Here is a 27,083-nt window from a genome sequence, read left to right as displayed (position 1 = left end):
GTCACTGCACTCTTTAAGAAAGATTCTCACTGTCACCATCAGGTAGGAGATGCAGAAGCCTGAAAGTGCACACTCAGCAATTCAGGAACAGCTTCTTCCCTTCTGCCATCCATTTCCTAAATGGACATTGAAGCTTTGGAGACGACCTCACTTTTTTTTAATATTGAGTATTTCTGTTTTTGGGCATTTTAAAAAATCTATTCAATACATGTAATTAACGTTTATTAATTATTATGTTTTATTATTTTTTTCTCTCTCTGCTATATTGCATTGAACAGATGCTGCTAAGTTAACAAATTTCACATCACATGTCAGTGATAATAAACCTTATTCTGGGAAAAAAAAGGAGGAAAGCAACAGAAAGGAAATTATAGACCAGTTAGTCTGACCTAAGTGGTTGTGGAGATGTTAGTCAGTTGTTAAGGATAAGGTGATGGAGTACTTGGTGACACAGGACATTGTAGTACGAAGTCAGCATGGCTTCCTTAAGGGAAAATCCTGCCTGATGAACCTGTTGGAATTCTTTGAGAAGGTTACCAGTAGGATAGATAAAGGGGATGCAGTGGATATTGTATATTTTGACAAGCTGCTGGACATGAGGCTGCTTACCAAGTTAAGAGCCCATGGTATTACAGGAAAGTTACTGTGCTGTCTTTACGACAGTTATTTAGTTTATAATATTTTCGCTTAGTGATTCATTCAATAGTATTTTCTAGTTAGAATTATAAGTGTTTAAAGTGTATTCATTGCATGTAAAATATATCGGCATGCGATGACGTCACATCCGGTTTCGCCGCGTCTTGTGGGAAAACACCGGTTTGAAATTAACGCGAGGGTGGGGGCTTTCCACGAGGCTCACCTGAGCACAAGCAGTTTTGCAGGCATGAGAAATCACAGTGAGAGCAACGCTGTAAGTTAATAGATAATCGATATATTGAACTAAGATATTAATGCTGATCCTGTTAGAGGTAACGACGGTAGATAATGTTTATGCTTTCGTTAGTTAAAGAGTCGCGGATAGTTTGCATGGAAGTGTATTTAAAGTAGTCAATGGAGCAGGTAACCTCTCCCTGTATACTGCACCTTAGTGTAATGTAGTTATAGTCACCTTTGCAAGTATTTACACTTGAAATGTGATATTAAGGAAGGAACAAATACTGTATCAATCTTGTATTGTTTTATCAACAGTTTTCACCATATGTTAATGTGAAGAGTGAACAGTAAATGGTTAATCTTACTGCGATCTGGTTCTTATTAACTGTGGTTTATCCGGACGTTAAATTCGGCGTTTCGTTACACCCGAAGGAGAACGTTACAGTTACTAACATGGTTAGAGCATTGGCTGATTGGTAGGAGGCAGCGAGTGGAAGGATCTTTTTTCTGATTGGCTCTCAGTGACAAGTGTTCTGCAGGAGTTGGTGTTGGGACCACTTCTTTTTATGGTGTATAGAAATGATATAGATGATGGAATAGATGGCTTTGTTGCCAAGTTTTCAGATGATACAAAGATTGGTGGAGGGGCACGTAGTGTTGAGGAAACAGATAAGATGTAGAAGGACTTAGACAGCTTAGAAGAATGGGCAAGAAAGTGGCAAATTAAATACAATGTTGGAAAGTGCATGGTCATGCACTTTGGTAGTAGAAATACATATGCAGACTATTTTCAAAATGGGAAGAAAATCCAGGAATCTGAGATGCAAAGGGAACTGGGAGTCCTTGTGCAGAACACCCTAAAGGTTAACTTGCAGGTTGTATCAGTGGTGAGGAAGACAAATGCAATCTTAGCATTCATTTCAAGAGGTCTAGAATACAAGAGCAAGGATGTGATGCTTTATGAGGCACTCGCGAGGCCTCACCTTGAGTATTGTGAACAGTTTTGAGCCCCTCATCTTAGAAAAGATGCGCTGGCATTGGAGGGGATCCAGAGGAGGTTCACAAAGATGATTCCAGAAATGAAAGGGTTATCATATGGCTGTGGGTCAGTACTTGCAGGAAGTCAGAAGGATGAAGGAGGCTCTCATTAAAACCTTTCGAATGTTGAAAGGCCTAGACAGAATAGATGTTTCCCACGGTGGGAGAGTCTGGGACAAGGGCATTACCTCAGGGTAAAGGGGCACCCTTTCAAAACAGAGATGCTGAGAAATTTTTTTAGCCAAAGTGTAGTGAATTTGTGGAATTTGTTGCCACATGCAACTATAGAGGCCAGGTGGTTGAGTGTATTTAAGTGTTAAGTTCTTGATTGGACATGGCATCAAAGGTTACAGGAAGAAGGCTGGGATCTGGGTTTGAGGAGGCAAAATAACAAAGGACCAGCCATGATTGAATGGCGGAGCAGAATTTATGGGACAGATGGCCTAGTTCTGTTCCTCTGTCTTATAGTGACCTGATAGTGGTACACGAGGTATACATTGTCAGGATCTTCCCCCCTGCCCAGCTGTGTTAGGTGTATCAAAAACAGGGCTTAAGGGAAAAGGAAGAGGAAATTGAGAGTAATTTTTTTTAATATACAACATGGCTGATATTTGGAACCAGTGGGCTGTCAGAATCAGATAAAATTACTAAATTTGAGAGACATTCAGAGAGTTAACAATAGGCAGGGTATAGAATGATGCAGATCTAAACATAGGAAATCAGTTATGTGTCAATGGACAAAAAGGTTGCCATAGATATGGTGATCAATGGCAGCAGGTGCAAAGGAACATCCATTCTGCTATTGCACCCCCTCCCACCTGTCATCTAAGTTGCAGATCATCCTAACTTGGAAATGTATCATCATTGTTCCATTGTTGCTGGCTGTAATTCTGGAATTTCCTCCCAAGCAATGGTTTAGGAATGCACCAAGGAATGGGCAGTAAGTGCTGCTTTTGTCTGGATCCAAATAGTAAATAAGAAAAAGCAATATTTGAAATTTTGTTTCATTTCCTGTAAAATACTTTGCGATATCTTCAGGTCATGAGCTTATATGAATACTTCGAATGAACTGAATTCAGCAGTTAAACCCATCGTCCTTTCTGATTTGTGTGAGAGCTGGTTAATTCTGATGTAAAAGCACGGCACACTGGGGATGCTCAGCAGGTTTTTGGGATTGGGACATCATTAGCATTTCATAATTGGTGTATTCATTGATCTGAAGGGACATACTCTACACACACCACACAGTCGGTTAATTGGGACACCTCAACCAGTTTAATTTGGCCCAGTTAAGCACCTACCTCAATTAGCTGCTGCTTCATAGGAATAGTTAAAAAGCCGTAAAAAAAAGAAACTACCTTTTAATTGTAACAATTTATGTATTTAAATACAAAACAAATTGGAACATTACTAATATTACTACATTACTATAAAAATGTTAGTTCCTAATAATTATCAACGGAAAAATTCATCCAGTGTATGCTGTTGTGTTCCTTTGTTTGTAAATGAACAAAGTCAGCACTGAAAATGGACTGCCTTCATACAATGCTTTGACTATTGCATCCTCCAAATCTTCATTTTCATTGTAACATTCAAGATGATTGTCAATTGTTGTTTGTATTTCATAACTTGTTGAAGTAGTGAAATAGTTTTATTTTCACTCCTGGCTGTTTCTGGCATCTCCAAGCCTGAATGCTTGAAACTCCAGTGAGCAAAGCAATTCTAGATTGTCTTGCAAACTATCAGTTTAAAAAATCATTACTTTTTGACCACAAACATGCGCAACTGATGCTATTTAAAAACTGTTCCCTCTAAGCACAGTGTCATATTTAATAACCACACAAGTGCATGTGACTGACGCTGGTTTGAAACTGGCAACTGCCTCCAGTCCCAATTCAGTAGCACGGTGTCCCAAATAACTTTTTTTATTTATTCTTCTTTCTTCTCTTCTGATATTGTATATCTGTGAACTTATCATGCTACTGTGATACTGTAATTTCCTTTGAGATCAATCAAGTATCTATCCATCTACAAGTGAAAGGAATCCTGGCTGTTTTCTTGATTAGTTTTGGTTCCTTAATTGTCCCAAATTAACAGCTGCTCCGATTAACTGATGGCTCAATTAACCAAAATTGACTCTGTGTGGTGTGTGTGTGTGTGTGTGTGTGTGTGTTGTGTATGTTTGTATATAATACATACATAATATACTCAGTGGCCACTTTCTTTTAGGTACTCCTGTATACCTACTTGTGAGTGCAAATATCTATTCATCCAATCAGGTGACAGCAACTCAATTGTTGTTCAAACCAAACTTCAGAAAGGAGAAGAAATGCAGAAATGTGATTTAAGTGACTTTGACCATGGAATGATTGGTGTCAAAAAAATGATTGGTTTGAGTATCTCAGAAACTGCTAATCTCATGGGATTTTCATGCACACCCACCTCTATAGTTTACAGAATGGTGCAAAAACCAAATATCATCCAATGAGCAGTAGTTATGTGCACAAAATTGCCTCATTAATTATAAGGTCAGCGGAGAATAGCCAGGCTGGTTCAAGCTGACAGCAACTCAGATAACCATGCATTACAATAGGGTGCAGAAAAGCATCTCTGAATGTACAATACGTTGAACCTTGAAGTGGATGAGCTCCAGCAGCAGAAGACCACAACATACACTCAGTGGCCTCTTTATTAGGTACAGGAGACTCCTGGTAAAGTGGCCACTGAGTGTATATCCACCTCTTTTTCTCTCTTTCTACCCCACCCTCCCATTGCTGCTATTCGGCAAGCTACATTTCCCCGCCCCCTTTTTTTTGGTAATTTATTTTTCTTATTGAAGTTCATCATCAAACAAACATTTCCATAAGATGTATTTCAGACATTGTACTTATGTATCATATAATCATATATGTCACAAATCTCCACATGGTATTTAGCTGAGGTATACACTTATAGAAAAGAGTGGAAAGAAAAAACAAACGAAAGGAAAAAACAAGATATCAGGGGAATTACTATTAAAGGGACAGAGCATAAATTGGCTTGTTATGCAGATGACATTTTGATCAATCTTGGGCAACCAACATACTCTTTATCTAACTTGATGCAATCCTTGGAACAATATGGTCATTTATCAGGATACAAGATCAACATAGATAAAACCCAATTACTTTCATATTACTGTAGCCCACCAAGTGAAATTGAAAGTAGATATCCCTGGACATGGCACACAGAGTCTTTCAAATATTTGGGCATCATTATGCCAAAAGAATTGGCAAAATTATCAGAATGCAATTATCAGCCTTTATATAGAAAATTAAGGAAGATATGGTAAGATGGAACCTGATTCCTTTTTTTTAAGTCTCAGTTCAAGGATTGAGTCTATTAAAATGAATATACTGCCCAGACTGTTATATCTCTTTCAGACCCTACCAATAGAGATTAATCAAAATCAATTCAATGAATGGAACAAGATGTTATCAAGGTGTATTTGGCAAGGTAAAAAGCCTAGAGTTCATCTCAAAACTTTGCAATTAGCAAAGGAAAAGGGGGGATGGGGCCTACCTTCTCTTAGAGATTATTATTTTGCAGCACAGTTGAGAGCTGTGATATGCTGGTGCAACCCATCATATGACGCTCAATGGAAAAACATTGAGGAGTGGGTACTTCCCATCCCCATACAGGCAATTTTGGCTGATAACAACCTGCAAAGGTACATAAATACTATTGATAACCCGTGGATGAAATTGAATCTTAAAATATGGAAAACTACTATAAAAGCTACATATTTTCAATGTTTTTTAATCTTTTTATCTTTTTTATCTTTTTTTAATTTTTTAAAAATCTTTTTCAGCAATTCTGCAGATTTCCAGCATCTGCAGTTTTTGTTTTGATTTTTCAATACTTGGTCTACTTTGATGTCACATAGGTTTTTTTCTCTCCATGGATGCTTTCTGACTTTCCAACAAACTACTTTACTGAAGCTTTCCAATAACTATCTATGCTCATGGAATTTCATAGTTTCAGCCTTTGTATTTTTTCTCGCTTCTATCCTCATCCGTTTCCTCCAGATGCAATTAATAAATCTTTGCACCTTCTCCAAGTTAAAAGCAATATGTGATCTACCTTCTCTTGGTGCCCAACACATCTTTTTGTTCTTTCTGCTTCTCCCCTTTCTATATATTCCTATTTTGTATATGTATTTTATATATACAATTTTATATATTCCTATTGCCTACGTACTACTTCACAAGGAGGATCATGGACTCAAAATGTTAATTATCTTTCATTCTCTATTTATTGATTGAGATACAGTGTGGAAAAGGCCTTTTGAGCCATACTGCCCAGCAATTCCTTGATTAGCCTAATCACGGGAAAATTTACAATGACCAATCAACGTACTAACAGGTGTACTTTTGGACTCAGAGGAAGTCCACATGGTTACAGGGAGAATATACAAACTCCTTACACACACTGGCGGGATTATGTCGAGCACTTTTCTGTTCGTTTTCAATTTCAGATTCTGACATCTGCTTGCTGTTTAATTTGTGTGAACAGAATGATGTGGAAACATCCTTAGCCGTGAAAGGTAGCTGCTTAATGTCTTTCCATAGTTAATGCCTGGCATGGATATTTGCGTCTTCCTAGTGTCACGTACCCCGTGACTGGGTTATTAAACCAGCAGAAATGGAATGATACGTTGGAGTCTGGTGATACTGTAACTAAAGGTGTTTATTAGTAAACTAAGTAACACAGTATCAAAACTGCAAATATACATATAAAACAAGTTAGCAATGGTAAATACAAAAGCGTAGGAATAAGAATCAAAACCAAGCTCTATCGTAGTCTAGGGGTAAATGAATAGTCTTAAGATAATACAGAGTTCAGTTTGGGTTGAGGTAGTTGCTGTTGTGACGTTGGGGGGGGGGGGAGAGAGAGAGAGAGAGAGCGAGCAAGAGACGAGCAGCTGCAGCAGGCAAACTTTCCTTTGTCTTGTTCCGTTGTACCGTTGTGGTCATCGATTATGACCCTTCTGTTCCTGGCTAGACCGTTCTTCAGTGATGGACTTGTCACCCAGGTGAGGATGGACACACACACAAGCCCCCACCGGCCTGCCTTCACACACTGTGAGCTTCGAACCGATTCCACCGAATCGATCCTCCGAGTCCCCACCTTCCTGTGGGTGCACAACACTCGGTCAGTGTCCAGTGGCGTATCTGCCTGTGTCTCAGCAGACTTGTCTTTTATCTCCCCTGCTGGGGTACCAGCCATCCATCAACTGATCATGTCCATCAAACTGGCCACTCCCTCCTGTCTCAGCAAGCACCTGGCATCACTCTGCTGTGTCAGCAAGGATTCACACAAGCAGGCAAAGTCCTTGGAAGTAAAGTCAACAATCAGCGAAGAAGCCATAATTTTAAATCCTTATGTCTCTCTCATTATCAGCATGTGTAGCATGGCGCCTCTCCCCCTTTTTTATCTCTCTCTCTCGTTAGCAGCATAGTTCGGGGGGGGGGGTCAACTCTGGACCCCATCTCCCCATGGTTTTCTCATCACACATAACACTAGATATCCATTCGTACATTATTTCACGTTATTTTTTCTGGTTATTGTTTTTCCACCAATAAATGCTACTTGGTGGAAAAATGTCATTATGTTTCAGAGAGAGTTGATCAAGATTGTTGGCAGTTGGAAAAAATGGCTGTCCTTCACTATCAGTTTGTTTGCCTATTTCTCTTCATTAAATTCTTAAGCAATATTGAAAATATTAATGATTGCACTTAGCAGCTATTCTTTTCATGCACTGATAATTAAGATTTTGTACACAAGCTGATACCATTTTGTCCTTGCTTCAATACAACTGTATTCAAGTTTGATTAAATACACTTTCATGTTATGACAGAGCTGATAACTGTTACTTTTGAAAAGATTAATTAGTTGCATAGAGAGAGAAAAAAAGATTCAGCAGATGCTGAAATCTGGAGCAACAATTTACAGGAGGAGCTCAATGGTTTGAGCAGCATCAGTGGAAGGAAAGGAATTTTTGACGTTTTGGGTCAATGTCCTGCAGAAGCAGGAAATTGTGGGGTTCGGGAAATATGGAGGTGAGATCTCCGAATGCAGTGAGAATTGTGACAGGGTAGTGATATGATGCCAAAATATTGACAGTTTCCTCCTACAGGTACTGTTCGACCTGCTGAGTTCCTCCAGGATATAGTTGATTTTTTTGACCATTGTATATTTTTAGCCATTCTTATGCTAATATTTTCAGAAAAATGGTTCTGTTTAATCTGAAAATGCCAGAAAAGTATGAAAATAGCATGAATATCCAGTGAGGTCATATCCAACCATTTGGTCAAATGTAGAAACACGGCATTGAAAGTGCAGGGTGGTAACAAATCTAAGCTGAATAGTTAATATTGAAGTCCATCCAATGTATTTACATAATTTCCAAAACCTAAGATGTACATCTGTAAGGTTAAATCATGTCTGTGATTTTATTGTTTAGTAATTCAGTTCAGAAGCCCCGAAACATTCACAATTTTAATTTTTCTGTTATGATTAGGAGAATTGGGTCTCTTTCATTGTGAATTTAAACTGGCTGGGTTTAGTACTTGCGTAACCTCTGCAGTGAAATGAATGATTGGGAAAGATCCAGTCCAGTAGCCTAATAAGTGAGTTGCAGATTTAAAAGTAAATGTACATTCCTAGCAGTATTGTACTTATAATATAGCTGCTGCCCATCCTGAGCTTCATTTTCTAGTTTGATTCACTTGTGTGGCTTACTGTGTCATTAGGTTCAATCTACATTATCTGTGCCCTTCATGATTAAATATACCTCTATAAGATTACCCCTCTGGCTCCTCTGCTCCAGAGAAGGAGGGTCTCAGCCTCTCCTTATTTAATTTCCTCTGCTTTCCTGCAAATCTTCATGTATTCTTGCCTCTGCCTCTCCCAGTAGTCCCACTATTTGCTTGAAAGTTATCTCTTTTCTCCAGTTCAGATAAATCGTCTGTTCAGAATGTTGAACAAATTCAAGCTAGCTGTGATTATCAGTTCTGAAGGAAATCTCTGGCCTTCAGTTGCTTGTAGGTAAGTACATCTTGAACTTGTGCAATACTGCCTTAAGATGGTTTAAGATGGTGCTCCTGAAGGTGGGTGATAGCTGACTGCTGGGTTTTAAAACAAGAAATTCAGCTAAATACTCTATACAACGTAAGCACTTTTTATATTGAAAATTGAAATGATCACCCCAAACAATACAGAGGCGAGCCACGTGGGTGTGAGACAGAGTCGGAGCAAGGTCGAGGCATGTACCAGGAGAAGTTGGAGAGAAGTGGAGAAGTTGAAACTTCACTGATGAAGTTGGAGTGAGCGGAGATGAGAAAAGTTGAGATGAAATTGTTTCGGAGCCTATCCACTTAAATCGGGAGAGAAGTTTGATCCATCAAAGTGCTGCACCAATTTGGAAAGGTTGAGTATGGCCCAAAAGTGGCCCAGAGCTTATCACTGTGGCAAGGCCTGGGTCCAAGTGTGGAGCACGTCTAAGCACTTGGACAATTTAAACACCGGGCCAGATGGACTGAAAAGGCAAGACTGGTTCTGTTCCACAGTGTTTTACTTTACTCTCCTCAACGCTGAGGCTGTAAGACTGCTCCAACTACTACACACTTCTTGCCTGCGAGCTTTGTGACATCTCTTGGAGTTTTGCTTTTGTGTTTGAAATGAAATTATTAGTACTTGAACCTTCTGTTTGGTTTAGCAACCTTCATGGCACTTTGCATTTAAACATACATTTTTGAATACTTAGCTTGAACATCTCTAGAGAGGCCTTTGCATCTGATTAATTCAGTTGGAAAATCAAATTTGTGAAAATTATCTAGTTTGTATTTTTCTGGAAGATAACCTTACAGAATTAATACTCTTTGGAAAAAATTATTCCAATTAATTTTCTCTTCAAAATATTAGATATGTGCAAATTAGTTTGGTTGCATGGTACTTGTCCACTTAAATTTTCTTCATCCTTAGTTGTCGGGTAATATGGCTTGTGCAGTTAGTCCACAAACATGAGTGATTATTGGTCTCGAGCTTTCTCACAGAATTAGCCAACAGAAAAGCATATGGTGAATTTAAGTAGGAAAGGCATCAATTTTGCCTAGTCCCATTCTTGCTCAGTTTAATAATCCAACAGAAGTAGTGCCATTCCCTACTCTTCATATCTGTCCAAGTTATCAAGGCCATTTGTTATTACTCCTGATAGACCTATCTGTAATTGTTAAAGGCATTTTTGGAACTTAATAAATCTATTATTAGATGCTCAGTAGTGGCACTCTGTTATAGCTCAATCTGTTTGATACTGAACTATTTGGGAAATTTATTCAGTTACTGATTAACTGGAAAATGGTCTTTTGTAATTTTTAAATAAAGTTGTGACCCCAATTAGAATGCATGCCTTCCTTTCCCAAGGTAGTTTCATTGAATTCTTTCTTATTATTGGAAAGAAATAGTCACAGATATCTTGGCATTAAAGCAGAGTGAACTGGAGTGTTCCGGGGAAAATGATTTTGATTTGAGCTTTTAACAGTTTTTAGGGTTAGAAATGCAAACTGTCCCACTAAATTCAATTGATTTGCACAGATGCGTGAACTTTGGCAAGATCTGAGCAAGTGACTGGCGGTCATGGATGCATGTTATTTTCCAAGCAGAACTGGAACAGATTGCAGAAACTCCTCAAGGAGTTAAGTGTCCCATCTTCTGACTGGTGACTCACAGGAGGAGAGGGCCCTTTGCCAGAGCACTGGGAGTTGATCTCCTGCCATGTGCTTTGGCTGCTTGGGTTCCAGTGAGGATTTTTTTGAGTATGAGGATACCTTAATGGCAAGAGATCCCAGGAAGAGGAAAGGTACCTGTCCCACTCTATGACGTGATTTCCAAATTGGTGGTTAGGGTTGGGAGTTTAGAAATACCAGAATCTGGAAAGGTAGTTAGGAGTCAACCAAAAACTCTAATGCTGAGATTTGGACTCGTGGAGAGGAGAATATTAATGCATTTTTAAAGGATAAAGTAGATTTCTTTTTCATGAAAAGATACCACAGCGAAATGTCTGAGGGTTTCCTTGTCGGTCATCTGGAAAAATTAAGCTTCGCATGTCATGAATGCTCATATGGCCTCGCCTTGCACTGATGATCAATGAGTGATGTGGAATTTGCTAGAGGGCCTGCCTCCTGACTTAGCTTGGAATTCAGCAGGTCCTTTGGTAAATAGTGAACAGCACATGTTTTGCGACAAACTTGGGTAACTCGCGGGCATGTGTTCACTTAGACACCCTGACCTATCAGAGGGTGTTCTAGTGGTAAATTTAAAATTGGCTGCTCTATGCACAACAGATGTTGCTATTAATAGTTAATCTGCATTTAGAAGGATGGGAATGTTGGATGTTCAGTCTTTATCTTTTGCTCTGAAAGTTTATACAGCATATGGTTTTTGAATGAACTAAACTGAAAAGAATGTGGCTAACCAGTGTCATTTGGGATCTTCAGAAATACTACGGAAACTTCACATTCTTTAGGCAAACTTCAGGCATGCCAGTACATTCCAGAGTCATGAGGTGTAATGAATTTTGGTACTGGTTACACTGATCGGTGCCTCATGAGATTTAGGAAATGTATTCATTACATTCAACTACACAACAGTTCATTGTGGTAATGTTTTCCACTTATAGATGAAACATTTAAGCCAAGTATTATAAAAAAAACACAATTCCAGTTTCATTGACTTTCAGAAATAGTTAAAAGTGAGTCAGTTTATCTAGAACAGTTTGATTGAAACAACAGGTTACAATTTTCACAGTTTGTGAATTTAAATTCCAGTATTTTCAAAATTTGTATTTGAGCAATTTTTAATACAGTGGTAACTAGTCTATTAAGTAGGTTTTTGAAAAAATGTTAACATTTATCTTTTTTCTGTGAAGACTTCATGGACATACAATTTTCAAGTCTTAAGTAATGTGGAAAGTGGTAACTACTTGGTAAATTCATTTTGGTTTGTTAAGCCACTTAGGATTCCTGAACAGTATTCTGAAAATAGCAGCAAAGTTAACATATCCAGATATAGCCTCAGTGTTGCATACAGTATATATATGGTATGAAATCCACTTTACTACCTAGTAATTTGTATGTCTTCAGAATTCAATGTGGCACAGATAGGAAGTTGAGCAATGCCTTTATTTACAAGTTATTTTCACATGTTAGTGTAGTAAGTGAATTTTAAGTTTATTTTAAAATTTGTAGTTTCTCGATTCAGAATATAAACCATTCCATCCTGGTTTCTGCCTTCTCTGTGATGGGATGATTACATCCAAGTCAAAAGTATGTGAATTCAAGCTCCAGTCTTAACATTTGAGCATGTAATTTAGTTTAATGCTATATATTTTGGTTTGAAACACTATTTTAGTACACCATATTTTTGTTCCCATCAAATATGCTATTTTCAAGTAATATCGTGAACTTTGTTTACCTTCTCAGCAAGCAATACAGATAGAAAAAGACCAGGTCTATCAAGCCTACTTCAGTGGATTAACTAAAGCATAATGATGAGACTCTTCTTAACCCAAGAAATCATTCTAGTATCTGAACAAGTAGGAACATTATGGGTAGAGGAAAAATACTTACACCATCTTGTAGGTATTTTCAATTGAAAAATCATTAACTCTGCACAAAACAATAATCAGTTTAGTCAGTGCTTAATAGGTATCTTGATTTTTAGAAATGATAAGCACCATTATATTCAAACTAGATAATGTAAGCCAATTAGGAGATTACTCTCTCAAAGTTCAAGGTACAGATGTCACATATACAACCCTGAAATTCATTTACTTGCAGGCATACTCAATAAATCCAAGAAGCATAATAGAATCAATGAAAGAGCACACGCAACACAATAGGACAACAAACTAATGCCAAAGTTAACTGCAAATGCAAAAGAAAAAAGAATAATAATTGATGATGGCTGCTGCTTTGTTGCAACAGTGCTCTGTGTAGATGTACACAATGGTGGAGGAGATGTTACCTTTAATGGACCAAGCTGTATCCACTGCTTTTTATAGGATTTCCTGCTCAAGGACATTGGTGTTTCCATACCAAGCAGTGATGCAACCAGTCAATATACTCTCCACCATACATCTATATAGAAATTTGTCAAAGCTTTAGATATCATGCCGAATCTTCACAAACTTCTAAGGAAATCAAGGCGCTGCAGTACTTTTTGCTGGGCCCTGGACATTCCTTCTGAACTGATAACACAGGAATTTACATTTGTGCCCCACTTCTGATATGTTTGATGAGGACAGACTCATGGACCTTCAGTTTTTTTCTCCTGTAGTTAATAACCCTTGGTCTTGCTGACATTCAGTGAGAGGTGGTTGTTGTGGCACCACTTAGCCAGATTTTCAATCTCCCTCCTATATGCTGATTTGTCACCACCTTTGATTTGGCCTACAACAGTGGTGTCATCAGCAAACTTAAATATGGCACTGGAGCTATGCTTAACCTCACAGTAATAAGAATAAAGTGAGTAGAGCAGAGAGCTAAGTACATAGCCTTGTGGTGCCCTTTTAGACTCACTTGTAGATTGAAATTTAGGAGGTAAGCTTTAGAAGGTTCATTTTTACTGATAATTTGAGGCAGTGGGTGGTTGTTCAAAAGTAATCTGGTTCTATTCTATACATTTGTATCTCAAATTAGTATTTTACTTCATTGAAGCATTGTGGCTGGCATTTTAATCTTCTGTGAGTGAGGGATCAGCATTGGAACATCTTAGAAGATTTATCCTGGGCCCAACATATTGATGCAATCACAAAGAGGGCACACCAGCAACTTTACTTCATTAGGAATTTAAGAAGATTTGATATGTCACCAAAGGCTCTTGCTAATTTCTACAGATGTACTATGGAGAGCATTCTGACTGGTTGCATTATCATCTGGTAAGGAGACTCCAAAGCACTACAGAGGGTTGTAGAGTCAGCCAGCTCCATCATGGATGCAACCCTTCTTACCACCGAGGACCCCTTGAAACAGCGATGCCTCAGGATGGCGGCATCTATCATAAATAACCCTCACCACTAGCACCATGCACTCTTCTTATTAGCATCAGGGAGCAAGAACAGGAGCCTGAAGATGCCCATTCATTGTTTTAGGAACAACTTCTTCCCCTCTGCCATCAGATTTCTGAGCAGTCCATGTACACTACATCTCTTTCTTCTTTTGAATGATTTAAAACTTGATTTAAATCACTGTGGAGGCTTCTTTTCTTTCCTGACAAGGGGAAATCACTCTACAGGTGAGGCCTGTGGCTGTGAAAACCATCTCAGATCCCGGGGCCTTCTCTGTGGTGGTTCTAGGAGTTGATTCCGAGACTGCAAGAAGTGATTAAGACACCTCTGGACACCTTTCTTCTCTTTCCTTTATCTTAGTTTGTGCATCTTGATTTTGGGTAGGTGCATTTTGTTTACTGGAGTATTCTCTTATTCATCTTTGTATTGCTGCCTTTATGATCTGATCTCTTTGTTTTTAGAGCCACAACATCATCTGATGAGTTCTCCTTTTTTGTTTCTTTTAGGCCTTCCGTTCATCCATCTGGGCTTTGATGTCTGCATCTACCTTTACAAGCAGCTTTTTATCTTTGACTTGAGGTTCATGCAATAACCTTAATGCACACAGAGTAGATTCTGGTTCTTTATACTCACAAAAGCCGAATGCTTGCAACTTTCCTGAAGCTCCTTTAACTCTCTTCTGGCTTAAAACCAAGCCACATTTTGCAAGTAATTCTGATTAATATATCAGAAGCTGTCTCAGATATGTTGCCAACAAAAACTGTTGTAGTTGTACCGTTGCTTTTGTCACTTTCACGATTGCTCTGAGCAACATGGTCCTTTCTTCCCCAATATGCTTTTGAATCAAAGGCAGAGGTTGGCACTAGCACATGTTTGCCCTCTGGGCAATGGTTCATGGTGTACAGCATTAGGACAGTTGTGGCATCATCCAGTATCTATCTTAATTTACTTTCAGTTGAAGAGGATGTGGCATGCAAATTGTGGGTGGATCTGCAATCAAATTGTAGTTGTTTCAGCCAATCACACCACCACAATGCTGGTTCTTGCTGTTTTTACCACCCACAGGCTCAAAGTGGCTTGTTGGATGTTTTATTTCGCTGTCACAAGCATCATTGCAACAGGAATTATCACTTCTCCAGTGTAGGTTCTTAGTTGGATATCTGCAGGCTTCAGTTTAGTATCTTTGAAATGCCATTCAAATTCATTTTGATGGAATCAGGTAAACCAGTGTCCAGTGCCATTTTAATTAATTTGTTCACTTCTGGTACAAGCCACGTTGTTGGTCTAATGCAGACTAGTGCTCTTTTTGAAACAACTTTATGACTTATCTTCATCTCTTTCCTGTGCAATCCATTTATTTTTGTCTGATATATCCTACTTCATTGCATTTTCTACAAGATTTACCTTTAAATCGGCATTGGTCTGGTGTATGTAAGCCCCATCAGCTATTAAGAATTTTTGCTGAATCTTAAAATAGTTAATTTCGAATTTAAAGTTCAAAGAAAATTTATTGTCAAAGTATATCCATGTCATCATACACAACCCTGAGATTCATTTTCTTGCAGGAATACTCAGTAAATCTATAGAGCAATATCCATAACAGAAACAACAAAAGCCCACACCAACTTGGGTGTTCAACCAGTGTGCAAAAGACGACAAACTGTGCAAATACAAAAAGAAATAATAAGTAAATAAACAGTAATTACCAAGAGCATGAGATTGCAGACTCCTTGACCCATGAAATGAGTTCATTGGCTGTGGGAACATTTCAATGATGGGGCAAATGAAGTTGAGTCAAGTTATCCTCTTTGGTTCAAGAACCTGATGACTGAGGGTAGTAGCTGTTCCTGAACATGGTGGTGTGAGTCCTGGGGCTGCTGCACCTTCTTCCTGATGGCAGCAACAAAACGAGAGCATGTCCAAGGTGGCGGGGTTCCATAATGATGGATACTGCTTTCCTGTGACAGCATTTAATGTAGATGTAATCAATGGCTCAAATCCTTGAACATTTCACACAAAATGCTGGAGGAACTCAGCAGGTCAGGCAATAACCATGGAAATAAACAAATAATTGGTGTTGTGGAACAAGACCCTTCCTTTCTTCAGGACCAGGAAGTAAGTGGGAAAATGACAAAATAAAAAGGTGGGTAAGAGGGGGAGGAGGATAGACAGAAGGTGACGGGTGAAGCCAGTAGAGTAGGAAAAGTAAAGGGCTAGGGAGGAAAGAATCTGATAGGAGAGAGGAATGGACCATAGGAGAAAGGGGAAGAAGAAGGGACCCAGGGGAAAGTGATAGGCAGATGGGAAGAGGAAAGATGCAAGACTGGGGAATAGAAGGAGGGAGGGAGAGGGAATTTTTTGTTTGCCAGAAGAAATCTATGTTCATACCATCAGCTTGGAGGCTACCCAGATGGAGCATTTATTATGTATTTTAGAGTTCACAAATAACATTGGACAAGCTTGCCATTGAATATTACAGCAATGTTTATACATGAAGTAGGATTTGTGCTTTATTTTGCAGGTTAATGCTTGATGATAGGTATCTATGTGGTGTATCTGTTCTGTTAATTTCTCCTTTTTCCACAGTAAAATTTCAGGGAAATTCTTAGTTTAGAAATATTAGCATTAGTTGTCAGTTGCTGTGAATTTTAATATTTTATTGTAACTGCCTTCAAATTGTTTTTAGAATTAAATGTATTATTCTGTTCTGATAAAAGCTCAAGATAGTGGCATGTTTTCACATACAATATTGCATCATCATTTCAGGATGGTCAACCAACCATGCATTGGAATAATTAAGTCATGCTGTAATAGTTTCAGCAATATGAATGAGATGGGTGAGGTGTTCAGAATGAACCCCAGAGTAGACTTTAAGCTTAAGTAGGTTATTTTATCAGTTTAATTTTGGATCCATTCTTTATTATTTAAGCACTGCCCAACTGGATACTTGCAAATTAATTGCTGAATAATTATATAAATGCAGATGTGATAGTTTGAAAGTGAAATGAATGATTAGGTATCATAGAGTAATTTTCCTTTAACATGGAAGCAAGCCTTTAAGATCATTGAATGCATGCCAACATAATGTACCCATTTACACTAATCCTGTGCTAATCCGAGTCTTTCAACTAACTCTTCTGACATTTCCATTTACTCACTTAACTCCAAAGGTAAACTGCAGTCTTCCTCACAATGTTTATTCTGTGTTTTGAAATCCACAAATAATAGTTTGATTATTTAAAAGAAAGGTAATGTACCTTATCCAAGGAATATTATCTTCCTTTAAAATAATCAAACCATTAGTTCCTACAACAAACTATTCCCTCCCAACTCCAAACTGATTCCTTCCCAACTCTGGCTTCTGTCTCAGGCTAAACAATTTCAGAATTGGAATTGGGCTTACTATTACTGATCTATGTTGTGAAATTTGTAGTTTTGAGCAGCAGTACAGTGCAATACATAGAAATACCACAAGTTATAATAAATAATTTTAGAAGTACTAAAAGAAAATTTGACTCTCTTGGAAGCAGGGACAATATACTTCTCTGTCTTTGCCACAGTTTTAGTCTATCTGCTACTACTACCCTCACCTGTGTTTGCATTGTTCCCTTGGTCTTCGATCTTCCCTAAACTAGTTCTCGCATTTTTTTTTTGTTTAATTAGAGATACAGCAGGGTAAACAGGCTGCTCAGTAACATCCATGTGACCAATTAATCTACTAAGTGGAATGTGGGAGGAAACTGGAGCATCGGAAGGAAACCCATGTGGTCATGGAAAGAACGTACGGACTCCTGACAGACAACAATGGGGAATAAACTAGGGTCACTGGTGCTGTGACAGTGTTATGCTAACTGCTACACTACTGTGCTTTCTTTGCTTGTCTGTGCACTCACCAGCTACTGTTCATCCATTGTGTTTATGTTCACAGATTTACATTTCATTTCATTTTAAGTTTTCCAATGCCTGTATCTCCCTATCACTGACCAGCTTGAACCTTCCAAAAAGAATACATCCTCCAGCACTTAAATGTAATTCTTTCCCCATTTTCTTTAAACCATTTATCTGATCGTAGCTAAAATATCTTAGGATTTCTCTGCCCAAGGTCTGGAATTCCATCTCAGTACAACTTTGTTTCACTATCTCTTGATCACCATATAAGGTTAAGATTTGCCTTTGACGAAGCTTTCAGTATCTAGTTTTTTTGGTTTAGGGTTTATTTTTATGTTATTACACCTGTATAAGCAACCTTGATATTTTCCTGCATTAAACACTATAAAACAATGTATTTACTACAGATAACTTTGAAGTTGCCTACAATCAATTGAAACCCCCTTAGCTTTTGATTTTCAGCAATGATATTTTGCTTTTAATATTAACAATAAGAATTAACTTGATGTGGTATGATTAATAGCTACAGATGTGCCAGATGCTTTCTTGGATGATCATGCAGATCATGGCCTTTTAAGAAAAAAAGCTGCATATCTGTCTTGGAAATGTACATATGTCTCTTGCTGAAATAGAATGGATAGAAATTGCCTTGGTGTTTTAGTGAGAAAACTGGAATGGCCACATGGGGGTGGTCTTTTGCTTTGTTTAGGATTACACATTAGGATAGTTCTTCAATATATTGCTGTCAAATTTGGTAGTCTTATAAACTAATTATATTAAGTGGTGTTGGAGTTGGGCACATTATTGGCTGATACCATGTCAAATTGGACACATTCTGGAGGAGGTGCCTTTATTGGGTGAAGGGCAATCCAAAATAACATATTTAAAAGTAAATGTAATGATATGAAGCTATTAACGCAGTGAAGTACTAAATAAGCAGTATTTCAATGTTGATTTTTCTTGTAATCTGTGCCTTCCTCTCCATTATCCTAAAGACCTATTTTAGCTATATTTAATCCCTCCAAGTTAAATTTAAAAGTTTGGGAAATATTTTTCAGCTACTTTGCTTTATTATTGTTGAACTATCCCTCTGTAGAATTGTTGAAAGTTCTGTTTTCTGATATTGAGCAACTGGTAAATGTAGCTATGTATTTCAGAGTATAACTTGCTAAGGTTCTTGGGCAATATTAATTTGCTCATGCATTATTACCATGGGTCAGTGCCACTCATTCTTTTGACAGCCATAGTTAACAGGTTTTGTAGTTCAAGGAAATGATTCTGTATTTAATTGCACATTTGAAGCTGCTGGTGGACCTAAGTTTTACATTTCAATTCTGTATATACAATTTTACTGTTGCATGCAAAATTTAATTTTACTTTTAATGAATTTGTTATGACGCAACTTCTAGTTTTTTTTCAAACTACTGACTTCAAACATAAGCATCGCAATTTTACGAAGAAACAATTGAAAAATACCCAGGATTCTTTACTGATCTAGGCACCTTTGATTCTTGTATGAACTTGAGAAGAGCAGGTTACGCCATACCCATACGATTCCTTGAGTTTTTTTTCTATTTATCCATTTACAGGTTGTGGGCATTGCCAGCTAAGCCAGCATTTATTGCCCATCCCTAGTTGCCCCCGAGAAGCTGGTGATGAGCTACTTTCTTGAACTGTTGCAGTCCCTGAGGTGTAGGTACACCCACAGTGCTGCTAGGAAGTGAATTCCATGATTTTTGACCCATCGACAGTGACGGAAAGACATTACGTTCCCAAGTCAGGATGGTGAGCGACTTAGAGGGGGACTTCCAAGTGGTGGCATTCCCAGCTTTCTGCTGTTCTCGCCCTTCTAGATAGTAGTGGTCGTGGGTCTGGAAGGTGCTGCCTTAGGAACTTTGTGTTATTGCAGTGCATCTTGTAGATAGTACACACTGCTGCAACTGTTCGTCGATGGTGAAGGGAGTGGATGCTTGTGGAAGGGGTACCAATCAAATGGGCTACCTTGTACTGGATGGTGTCGAGCTCTTGAGTGTTGTTGGAATCGCACTAATCTAGGTGGGTGGCAAGTATTCTATTACACTCCTGACCTGAGCCTTGTAGATGCTGGACAGGTTTTCAGGAATGAGGAGGTGAGTTACACGCGGCAGGATTCCTAACCTTTGACCTGCTCTGCTACGGTGTTTATATGGCTAGTCCAATTCAGTTTCTTGTCAATAGTAACCTCCAGAATGTTGGTAGTAGGGGAATCAATAGTGGTGATGCCACTGAATGTCAAGTGACAATGGTTAGAGCTTCTTGTTGGAGATGGTCACACAAATGCCAGGCAATGACCATCTCCAATATTACTTGTCAGCTGAAGCCTGGATATTGTCCAGGTCCTACTGGATTTGGGTATTTACTGCTTCACTATCCGAGAAGTCACAAATGGTGCAGAACATTGTGCAGTCATCTGTGAACATCTCCACTTCTGACCTTATCACAGAAGGAAGATAATTTTTGAAGCATCTGAATATGGTTGGTCCTAGAACATTTCCTTGAGAAACTCCTGCAGTGATGTCCTGAGGATGAAATAATTGACCTCCAGCCACCACAACCATCTTCCTTTGTGTCAGGTATGATTCCAACCAGTGGGGGATTTTCCCCCTAATTCCCATTGACTCCATTTTACCTAGAGCACCTTAATACTCTCACTTCATCTCTGGTATTTAGCTTTTTGGTCCATGTTTGAACAAAGGAGGTGATGAGGTCAGGAGCTGATTGGCCTTGATGGAACCCAGACTGGGAACCTGCAAGCAAATTATTGCCGAGTAGGTGCTGCACGATAGATGACCCCTTCCATTACTTTGATGATTGAGAGTAGGCTGATGGGGCGGTAATTGCTCTGCCATTCAATAGGGTTATGACTTTGTTGCCCAAATGTAGTCTTAGATCTCCTTTAGATCTGCAAGATGGTGCTGGTGCACCATTGTGACGTTCTGTGGGCTGTGTACAATACCTCTTTCAACTTACTCTCACAGCAATCTGCAGCATGTAACTTCCCTTTAAGCAATGTACTTTTAAATCAACTTAATGCTCTACAGATTTCATTATCTTCTGAAGGACTCAGCTGTACAGCACCTTTAAGAGAACAAAGGTTCTTTGGCATGACTGGAAGCGAAGTGGTGAGGTGGGGGTAGAACTCCAAGCCAGGCTGAAACGCAGAAAGATAAACCCCCTCTACCCAGCATCTTTTTACCAAATATGGAGTTGCTGAAGAACAAAATAGAGAACCTGAGGGCAAGATTGCTGTATTTTGTCGAGAAATGAGAGATATGACTTTCTCCCAGAATACCATATACAGTGAGCAGACCAGAAGGATTCTCGATTTACAGAATGAACTGCTAGTTTAGAAAAGGCAAAAGGTGGAGGTGTGTGCTTCATAAACTCTTGGTGGTATCCAATATGGCGGTTTTGTTGAGCTCATGTTCCCTCAATCTTGAACACTTAATGCTATCTGTTCTATTTACCTACAGAATTCTCCTCCATAATTCTGACTGCAGTTTAAATACCACCAGCATCCAACTATAATCAAGTGCTTGTGATGTTGCAGGATGCCATCTACAAACAAGAAACAATCCATCCTAATGCATTTCAAATCAATTGAAGAAAACCCTGCCTAATTATCATCAGCATATTACCTGGGGTACCAGAAGTCATAACACACTAGACCATTGTTACACTAAGATAAAAAATGCCTAACTTTACATTCCCGGGCATTTTTTGGTAAATTAGGTTACCTGCATACAGGCAGAGCCTAAAGAGCAAAGCTCCAAAGTTCAGGACAACAAAGAAGTGGTCATGGAGGAGGTAGAGGAGCAGCAATGGAATTGCTTCAAGTTGGTGGACTGGGCCGTGTTCAAGGACTTACCTGTGGATCTGGATGAATACACCATGGTTGTCAAGGACTTTATAAAAACAGTTCTAGATGAGTGCGCCCCCACAAAATAATTCACTCTTTCCCCAACTGGAAGCCCTGGATGAGCTATGAGATCCACAATTTCCTAAGGGCCAGATCAGAGGCATTCAAGTCTCGTGACCAAGTAAATTAGGAGACATCCAGGCGAGGTGGCATTTCTAGATGAAACTTGAATCAACAAAGGATGCTGGACACTTATGGCAAGGCTTGAATACTATAATCTCTTAGAAAGCTAAGTGACATGGGCGAAAACAGGGACTTGCTTTTAGATGAGCTCAAAGCCTTCTATGCTTGCTTTCGCTCTCAAAACATGGAGCAACCATCATGAACACCCACAGCCCCTGATGATCCTGTGATTTCAGTCTCTGAAGCCTATGAGCAGCCTTCACAAAGGTGAACCCATAAAAAGCATCTAGCTCAGAAACAAGTACCTGGCTAAGTACCTGTGCTGATCAACTGGCTGGAGTGTTCACTGATATGTTTAACCTCTTGTTTTGGCAGTCTGAGGTACCCACAAACATGAGAAAATCTGCAGATACAGGAAATCCAAAGTAACACACATAAAAGGCTGGAGGAACTCAGCAGGCCATGCCGCATACATAGAAAGGAATAAACAGTCAACATTTTGGGCTGAGACCCTTCATCAGGACTGAAGAAGAGTCTAGGCCCAAAATGTTGACTGTTCACTCCTCTCTATAGATACCACCTGGCCTGCTGAGTTCCTCCAGCCTCTAGCAGTTTGTGTGCATTGCTTTTAATCTGAGGTACCCATCTGCTTCAACCAAGCTTCAATTATACCGGTATGTAAGAAGAACATAGTAACCTGTCTCCAACAGCACTTCCATCCACAGTGATGTATTTTGGAAGGTTGGTGATGAAACATCAAAGCCTGCCTGAGAAGCGATTTGGATCTATTCCAGTTTGCCTACCAGACAACAGGTCCACAGCAGATGCCATCTCATTGGCTCTTCACTCAGCCCTGGAACATCTGGACAGCAAAGGTTCTTACATCATGATGCTCTTTATCGACTACAGCTCTACATTCAATGCCATCATCCCCTCAAAACTAACCATTGAGCTTCAAGACTTTGCCTTCAGTATCTCCTTGTACAATTAGATCTTTTATTTCTTCACTGGAAGACCCCAGACATTCTGATTGGCAACAGCATCTCCTCACAATATTCAACAGCACAGGTGCATCACAAGGCTATGTGCTTAGTCCCCTCCTCTAGTATCTTGTGAGTGTGTAGTTAAGCACAACATCAATGTCATATTCAAATTTGCAAGTAACACTAGTGTCAAAGGCCAAATCAATGTTAGTAATGGATCAGCATTTAGGAGGAAGATTGAAAATCTGAGTGGTGCCATGACAACAACCTCCGAATGTCTGCAGGACCAAGGAGTTGATTATGGACTTTGGGAGGAAGAAACTGGAGGTCCATGTGCCAGTCCTCATCAGAAGAGGTGGGGAGGGTCAGTAATTTTAAATTCCTTGGTATTGTTATTTCAGAGGACCTGTCCTGTGCCCAGCACTTAAGTGTAATTACAAAGAAAGCACAGCAGCGTTTCTACTTTCTTCGGAGTTGGTGAAGAATCAACCAGACATCACAGGTAAAGCCCTTCCCACCATTTTGAACATCTATACTAAATGTTGTCACAGGAAAGCAGCATTTATCATCAGGAACCCCACCATTCAGGACATGCTCTCTTCTTGCTACAGACATCAGGTAGAAGGTACAGGAGTCTCAGGACCCACTCTGCCAGGTTCAGGAACAGTTATTACCTCTCAACTATCAAGCCCTTGAATCAAATGGGATACCTTCACTCAACTTCACTTGCCCATCATTAAAAAGTTCCCACAACCAATGGACTCACTTTCAAGGGCTCTTCATCTAATGTTCTCAGTATTTATTGCCTATTCATTTATTATTGTTACTTCTTTCTTTTTGTATTTGCACAATTTGTTGACTTTTGGACAGTGGTTGAAAGTCCAATTTGGTGTAGCTGTTCATTGATTCTATTTTGGATTTATTGAGTATGCCCACAATGAAATGAATCTCAGGGCTGTATATAGTGACATGTGTGTACTTTGATAATAAATTTGTTTTGAACTATGAACAAACTCTGCAACTGAGCATTAAAGATTTACATCCCTCTATGTTTTGGACTTGTGTGCGAAAAACGGCCATCACCATTACGTTGAATGTGTGCCCACTAGTTGGCGCATGGCCTAGTGGATAAGGCATCGGTCTAGTGATCTGAAGGTCACTGGTTCCAGCCTCAGCTGAGGCAGCGTGTTGAGTCCATGAGCAAAACACTTAACAACACATTGCTCTGCAACGACACTAGTGCCAAGCTGCTTGGGTCTTAGTGCCCTTCCCTTGGAGAGGGGAAAGCTTGCAGCTTGGGCAACTGCTGGTCTCCCATACAACTCTACCCAGGCCTGAGCCCTGGAAACCTTCCAAGGCGCAAATCCATAGTCTCATGAGACTAACGGATGTCTATAGTTCCTGACTATAGTTTCAAGTGGGGAAACCAGCCACTTGACCTCTGTTCTATTGATCCATCCTGAAGTTTGGTATTTCTCATTGAGGTTGCACTTTATTCTTCTGATTTCCATCTTCTGAGGATCAAATATAATTGATCAACTGACCAACTACCTGAACTGTTAATGATGAACCAGTTTAGTGGCATATTTAGGCATTCAGAAGATTTCCATACGGTGCCACACAGGAGATCTCAAAAAATATTTTGGCTTAGATTGAGGATTTACTTGCGAGCAAAAAACAGTTGTGTCATGAATGGATTGTGTCAAAATAAATGTGTCATGTATGGATTGAGAGGCATTGTTTCATGGGATGCCATGTGTTGGTGCTGGAGCCCGAGGTATCATTTAGACCAAGAGATAATGTAATAAATACAGATAATGTAATAATGTAGCTGTGTAGAGGATGGAGACAGTAAAGAATAGCTAAGCAGGTAGTAGATGGAATGTATTATTGAAAAATGGAAGGTCATCTACCTGAGCAGAAAAGAATATTTTTTGATATATTTTTAGTGGGAACTTTAGAAATGATGGTAGAGAAGCATGCTCGTCCTTGTATGTGAAATGTTGTAAGTTGGTATGCAAGTATAATAGGCACAGAGGAAAAACAATTGATATATAAGCCTTTATTTGAAGAGGGTTAGAGTGTGAGGACTTTGTAACTTCCTACTTGCTGTACTTGCATGTTAATTTGTATCAAGAATAGGGATGTCTTTCTCAAATCTCTTCTGAGCTGCATATGAAATATTGTGGAGAGATCCATCTCCCTGTCTAAGGTAAACAATGGATTGCAGGCTTTTTATATCAGGGAAATTTAAGCACATTGGCTCTATAGCCATTTTGAGTTTTGAAGATTAAGAAATATCTCATTGAATTGTGGAAAATACTCTTTGAGCTTTATTGAACAGGGTGAGATTATTTCTCCTGGCTGAGGTCTCTGAAATCAAAGTTCACAATACGTATAAAGAAAAAGAGAAAGGTTACTTCACTCAGTAGTAGCAAATATTTGAAATTCTCAACCTAAAAGAGCTATTTATGAGGTGTACCGTTAGGAGCATTCTGACTGGCTGCATCACAGCCTGGTATGGAGCCATTAGTGCACAGGGTCGATCGCAAGAGACTGCAGTGGGTTTAGATATGGCCAGCTTTATCACAGGCCCAACCATCTCCTCCACTGAGTACACCTTCAAAAGGCAGGGCTTCCAGAAGAAGGCATCCATCATTATAACCCTTGCCATTTGTGCATGCCCTTTTCATATTACTGCCATCAGGGCTGAGGGGAGGTACAAGAGCCTGAAGACCCACATTTCCTTTTTTTTTGAGAACAGCTTCCCCTCTGGCATCAGATTTCTGTTGGCCCATGAACCTCATTATTCATCTTTTGCACTTTTCATTTATTTTGTTACTGACAGTAGTTATGTCTAGCATTAGACTGCTGCTTCAAAGCAACACATTTCACATATCTCAATGCTAATAAACCTGATTCTGTTTCTGAAATCAATGTAAGTTAGGTATTAAAGGAATCCGGGTTGGTACAAAAAAGTGACTGTAAGGTAAACCATGATCTTGCTGACTCAGAAATTAGGCACAAGATGCCAGATAGCCAACTCCTACTTTAATTTCTTGGGTTAGTATTCCTCTTTGCAGAACAAACCATTCAGACTAAGAATCTATGATCCACTGAGTCCAGACTGAGCATACTCTCTTCCAGATAGAGGTGAAAATTGAATAGAATACTTCAACTGAGGTTTCATCAAAGTGTCATACCCACTATCTGTACTTTTGCACTACAGCTGTCTTGACTTAGGCCAATCAAATAGCTTTCTGGGTCTTACGAACAACACACTAAAATTAATTTATACATCATTTGATAGTTTCTTAGTATTTGGAAAGTACTATTTTTTTCCAATCTTTCCAGTATTTTGCATAACTTCATATTTTCCCACATTTTATACTTGGTCTGCAGTGATCTTGCCCTTTTGTTTAATTTACCTATATCTTAACCATACTCCCTCTGACTTCTTTGCATCTTATTTTCTCCGCTTAAATATTGAAGTTTGAAATTTAATGCATTATTGTCAAAGTTATTTTGCAAGTAATGAATAGCTGAGTGCTCATATTTGTTAGCTTTGGCATTCAATGAGTAACTATCCATTCTGAGCTTGACCCTTTATTCCTGTTTTTTGTTGACCTTCAAACAATACTTCAATTGGGCGAGATTGTTAATCCTTGTTAATTGTTAATCCTTGGGTATTTTATTCATCGTCTTGTACCTAACAAAAATGCCTTTTTAACAATTCAGATGTTCTACCTGTTTGTCAACAGTTAATTGCATTGTTAGGGATTGTTTGACAGATCTGGATAGTAGGACTTGGTAAAAATGAGAAGTAGCCTTCAACATAATATTGTTCAAATGTAAGTTGCAAGCAATAATCAATTTTGAAAATATGGCTATATACAGATCAGAGGCTACCAGCCTACAACAGAATCTGCACCAACAGATATGATTTGTAAATTGACATGACGATTAGATATTCTCATGTGTGTCAGCCAAATGCAAGCTAATGGAACTGTATTAATTATCTTGCATCAAACCAGGCTTCAGGCTTAAGTTAATTGACATGATTCTGACAGCAATCAAGGGGGGGGTTACAGAGAAGACACTTTGTTTCTTAGCA

At 39.0% G+C, this 27,083-nt stretch overlaps 1 protein-coding gene across 3 annotated transcripts in view; it reads left to right on the top strand.

Annotated features, from left to right (window-relative positions):
- The window catches only part of samd4a (sterile alpha motif domain containing 4A), a 181,965-nt gene that overhangs the window by 36,242 nt on the left and 118,640 nt on the right, over nt 1–27,083 (top strand). The gene's annotated exons all lie outside the window — the stretch shown is intronic.

This window comes from Hypanus sabinus, chromosome 2 (genome assembly GCF_030144855.1).
Source record: "Hypanus sabinus isolate sHypSab1 chromosome 2, sHypSab1.hap1, whole genome shotgun sequence".
Lineage (NCBI taxonomy): Eukaryota > Metazoa > Chordata > Chondrichthyes > Myliobatiformes > Dasyatidae > Hypanus > Hypanus sabinus.
This window is presented reverse-complemented; position numbering and strand designations above follow the sequence as displayed.